Raw genomic sequence first — 6,000 nt, 5'->3', positions numbered from 1 at the left:
CATTTTCTGCATTAGCTTAGGCTGGAGATTGCGCACAATCATCCGAATTTGATCTTTATCGGTGGGCCTTAGGGTCATCATGGAGGCCTTGGCCCTCCATCTGGTTACGAACTCCAAAAAGCTCTCCTTAGGCTCCTGTCTTGTCGTCTCAAGATCATGGGTCGTAATCTCGATTTGCGTGTTATAAGAGTACTGTGCAATGAACGCCTCAGCCATCTCATCCCAGTTTCTCTTGACATCATCTTCTAATTTTGCGTACCAGATGGCCGCCACACCCGACAGGGTCCGGCTGAACAAAGACAGCTTCTGTAATCTGGTAAGGCCCATCGGCCTTAAGATATCTGAAAACAACCGTAGATGTACCATGGGATCCCGTATCCATCAAAACAGTCAATGTGTGGCATCTTGAATCAGTCCGGCAGTGTCACGACTGCGTCGGTATACCCATCTTCAATATCAGGGATGGTCTTGACTCATTGGGATTTCTTGAACAGCTTTTCAAGCTTGCTCAACTTCAATGTTGTAGGGTCCACCTCGAACTCAAAGGGGGAGTCCAGTTGATTGATAGGCGTGGGTGCCTTGGATAATTGAGGTAGAATTGAGGGCGGAGCCGGCCACGTTGGGATGTCTGTATCCTCATGGACATTCTGAACATTCGCCGTCTCCTCCGGTATTGGGACTCTTGTTGGGGGAGGAGCCTGGTGTGAGGCAGATGCCCCAATTTGCTGTTGTAACCGGGTGATTAGCTCTGCCTGTTGGGCCATGGTCGCAGCCTGCTGTTTGGCAAATTCTGTTTGGAAGATAGCGTCCTCCTGCACGGCTTTCATGCTCTCCTGGAGCTGGCGCACCATGTCTTCCATCCCTGACATACTATCCTAATTTTTCTGAACTGCCGGTGTATCTGCCTCTATAGTAGATTCGGAAATCTCAACCCGACTATTCAAAGACCACTGATCTGGAAATCTCGGTACCGATACACTGCATCTTCTCGACCTCCGTCTGATAACCGAGGGTAAGGAATAAAACACCAGTTGTCCGTCGACCAGATCCTCAGATCGATTGAGTCGGCGGCCTCCAGTCCAGAGTGCTTGGGAAATATCTACTGGGTCAGAAGCAATCGTGCTAAACTACCCTAGCAAAAAGATAAATAAAGCAATAATAAGGAAATAAATAACCAGACAAACAGACAGCATAACGGCTTAAAATAAAAACACAACACAAAGTTGGACATCACAACACACGGTTGATAAGCTGAATACACTGTTCCTCCAACACTGATTATTTATCCCCGAATCACTGCCCCCCCCCCCAAAAAAAAAAAAAAACTGAATCTGATAGCTGCATATGACGATGGCATATGACGATGCTACAACTAACACGTATTCAACTTGGAATTGAAATACAATGCAGTTAGTATGATGCACCCAGCCCGATGCATGCAATACTGATGAATGAATGCACACATGCATAGCATAAGGTATGCTAAATTAAATATGCCCTAGTACTAACCATCAAAAGCAGGCAAGTAAAAGGGAGAAATAAGTGGGGGTTGGAAGACATGCACACACACACACCCACACTTATTACACATTCGCCCTCGCTCGGAGGGACTAAAAGAATAATACAAATTAAATAAAATAATTAACTACTCTAGCTAATTAAATATTACAAAGCTTCTAATTAATTTAAAAAATTAAATACAGCAGGAAAGTGGCCGCAGCCCCGCCTCGGAATGATGGGATGATGCATGCCCTGTTCGCCTCGGATGGAAACCTGGTACCATGCCACTGTTGCCTCTGTTTACACTGCCCGACTCCTCTGAAATTTATGAAAGTTTCCAGAATCCTTCTGAATCACTCCCTGAGTGTTGTGGAATATCATCGGCTACTATTCAAATCCACCGGCCATGGGAGTAGACTTATCGACCAAATATTGAACCACCGGCTGGACACTGATGGTTGGTCGGCACCAAGAGTGGTCGGCCGGCCATTTCTTCCTGCAGAGCCCTGTTTTGACAGCAACAGAGGACAGACAGTGCATGGTATGGAATTTTCAAAGCAATGTGTGCATGGCCACTCTCCCTATCATGCTATGGGCTCAAGGGAGTTTGGTACTCGACCCTCGGACCACCAATCGCGCATTTCGATGCGTGATGGTCCAAGAAGTCAAGTGTGCATTTCAATGTGAATGAATGCAATAAAACACATGAGTGCTACACGCCCTATCATGTTGAGATCAAGGACATCGGCGACCGAGGATTGAGGCGCGTTACGTCACTTTGAGTACGAATGCCCCTCATTCCTCATGCTTGGTTTGACACCCCAAACCAAGCAAAAAGTAATGCAAGTATGCAATGTGACTCAAGTATGCAACATGTCTCAAGCATGCAACATGAGGCTAAGGTAACAAATATGCCAAGTGCAATATGCCAAACATGTAAGATACAATGCAATGCAACCTATCATGCCAGCTAGCATATGGAATACAACTAGCTAAACAACATGCAAACGTGCAAAGATGAGACAATGCGAGTATGGAACCAAAGTAATGCAACATGTCAAAACATGCAATGGTGGACTTAAACCGAAATTGGGAGACCTCAGCCCATCCCAAAACAGTGGCCGAAATGATGGGTGAAGGCAACAAAAATGCAAAGCAAACAAGCTTACTAATTGGTCCATTACTTAGACCACGAGGCACAACCTTCAAGCATGAGTGAAATGCGATGAATATGAGGATATGACACTATAATAAACTCTGAAATCTCATGAGGAGTGATGCCAACTCAAACAAAACGTGCAAGCATGGCATGCAATGGTGCCCCAAACTTGAGGCCAACAAGGGGGTTCAAACCATAGCTAAGACAACCAAACCCCAAAGGACCAAAATGACTAAAAACAGTCCTTGGGCATTCCAAAATAAGACTAGAACATGCATGGAACATGATCAAAACATGCCAAGAAATGGGCCCAAAACAAAAGGCATTCAAAGCCACGAGAGGGAGCATTGCCCTACACCCACCCCAACCAAACATGGCATGGACTAGACAACCAAAAACAGAGTTTTAATACATCAAAATGCACCCCAAAACCCATTAATATGGCAGCCCAAAGCCTCAAACACATAGGCATACACCAAGGCCCTAAAATGGAGCAAAAGGTCACATCTCTTCAAGGCATTGAAAGGATAGCAAATGCAAGCATGTAAGCACAAACATGGACTGAAATGGCATAATAAGTGATTCCAAATCACTGAAATAGCCTAGGTAATACAAGCTAATGACTCACAAACTCAAGGCTCACAAGCCAAAATGCAAAGAGGCTATACCAAACATGGCAAACATGATCAAATTAGCACCCAATAGACCTTACGCATGATGAAATATGACCAAAAGCTTCATGAAGTCAAGCTAGAACATACAAGCATGGAGGTCTAAAGGCAAGATGCATTTCTAGGCAAAATGGAGGAATACAAGGCAAGTATATTATGCATGCAAGGGGCCAATAAACCAACATACAAATGAGGTAAAACATGCTAAATAAACTCCAAATAACCTCTGAAACAAGACCAAACAAAACTAAGCATGCATGCTACCCTTATGAGCCAAGAATATGAACAAATGAGACACAAAGGGAGAGGGGTGTCCCTCCCCTATGCAAGACTTCAAAACCTCTTCTTTACCACTAAAAATCCTCTGGATTTTAGTGGTGAGAAGGCCAATACACGAAAGTTACAAAGGCTGAACAAAGAAGGCACAAAAAAGGCCAAACAAGGCCAAAGAGGGGGAGGTCGACCCCCAACACTAAAGTGACCTCAATGAAACATCTTAAGCATGAAAAATCAGAGTTTTTATAAGTTATACACTAAGCTCAAAAACGAATGCAAGGTAGGTTAAAAGCTAGTGCAAGATTGGGGAATATAAAGCAATAGTGTTTACCCTTGAAGAACACTTCAAGAACAGCAAGTCCAGCCCCCTTTTTCTGATCAAAACCAACTCAAAACTCCAAAAACAAACTCTCAACACCTCCAAAACCGAAGTATGGTGTAATACTAGGTGTTTTAGTGCAAAACTAAGAATAAAACACCCTTTTACGCCCTCTAACACACACAAATGAAGAGAGAAAGGGAGATATAGAGAGAGAGTGGTGTATATATGTTATATAACTCTAATTTGCTGAACCTCTTTAAAGGAGAAGGAAGGCTTCCTTTTAAAGAGGAAGACAAAGGGCAAAGCTTCTAAGAGAAGCTAATACAAAAGTGTCAAGGGGGGGTCAAGCTTCTCAAGGAAGCTAACTCAAAGGTCCAAGCTTCTTGAGGAAGCTAAGACAAAGGTCCAAGCTTCTTCAAGAAGCTTGCGCAAAGGGTGCTAGCTTCTCCAAGAAGCTTTGAACAAAAGGGTGCAAAAGGGGCAAATCCTCCATACACGTGGAGAACAAGTCCGTGCACTCCAGCTGGCATAGCTAGCATGCACCATGCCTCAAAAAGGCGAAAAGGAGGTATCGACTAGAAAAGGAGTCAATCGGCCAAATGAATGGTCGGCCGACCACACAAAAAGGCTGATACACCTAAGGGAATACCGACCGACCAAACATTTGGTCGGTAGAAAAAAAAAAACAAGGCCGGTGGCATCATGCCACGGCCGGTGGGTTTCAGGGATGGCTAACAAGCCTCTTCCCACCCTCAGAAGCACAAAACACAAGTCCTTGGTGCAAAACCAAGCACAGAACAGGCAAGTTAAGAGATCCTGAGACAAGGTGCGTGGTCGAGGCCTCCGGGAACTCAAAACGAACACGAACAAGGATGATCACCGAGCGTTCAAACGGTGACGTCCAAGTCTTGAGGACAGTGAAAAATGGGGTGTCTACAACTGTGTCCTTTATTTCCCATTCCGATTCTGGCGCCAGTTCAGACATGATCTGGCTTTTTCGGAAGAAGGGATAGAGTACCCTGCCGTATTTCTAGTCTGGGGCGCACAGCTAGCTCGGTATGCGACAGCATGGAGGACGAGAGAGCTTCTGGCCCCTGCTCCCATTTTAAGTTGAACCTTCTCTGATGAGTTCATAGCTTGGCTTGATGAAGAGGCACAGGTTGGGCCTACTTTGGCAACAGAGGCTTCCACAAGCTCTGGGAGGGGGAGCAGGAACACCTAACTTATCCATGCCCCGAATTTATTGCTTTAATCAGTACTTTCAAGTTTTCTTTATGAATGTAATAAAAAGAAACTTAAATTTGTATTCAAGAGTAGGAGAACTTTGTACTGAAATCAATGTAATTGAAGGTTGTGGGTACTGAAAATTTTTCGTTTGGTCCAAAAATGGTCTAAGTCGTAAAAAGATTAATTTGAGCAAAATCGACTTTTATTAAAACTTTTCAAAACCATTTTCGATATGGATCAAAACTGGACACGCCTGAAATCAATCCTTGAGATGCACAACCCCAAATCCACAGCAACTGGAAAGTTGCCCTTAGTCTGAATAGCACTGCAATGGAGATCACAACTGAGCTCTTGAATACAGAATAGACAAAGATGACCAACATGATCACGTGGAGAAAGTTGATTTGGAAGTGTTTACAGCTGGACTTCAGAATGAAGTTGCCTACGTATCCCGAAGATGGAAATCATGCCTTACGTAGTTCGGTTCGGGTTCACTCGTGTGTTAACACTCTCCTCTTGCGCTCTAACTTTTTCCAAGGCCGCCTTTTTTGAGTTTTCAACCTTGCGAGCTCAGTTTTTATCATTTCAAATTTTATGTGCTCTAACTTTTGCCTAGGTTGCCCTTTCGGGTTTTCGGCCTAGTGAGCCACTGATGGATAGTATTTCTTCAACTTGTCCATGTTGATCGGTTGGGAGAACTGTAGGCCATCTAGGTCCATCAGAACGACAGCTCCTCCTGACCAGATTGACTTGATGATGTAGGGACTAGTTCAATTGGGTCTGAACTTGCCCCTAGGGTCGTGAATAGGAGCTCGGTTGTCATTAAGCACTAGATCTCCTTTCTT

This window comes from Camellia sinensis, chromosome 4 (genome assembly GCF_055761805.1).
Source record: "Camellia sinensis isolate YWXY chromosome 4, ASM5576180v1, whole genome shotgun sequence".
Lineage (NCBI taxonomy): Eukaryota > Viridiplantae > Streptophyta > Magnoliopsida > Ericales > Theaceae > Camellia > Camellia sinensis.
Note: the sequence above shows the minus strand (reverse complement) of the source record.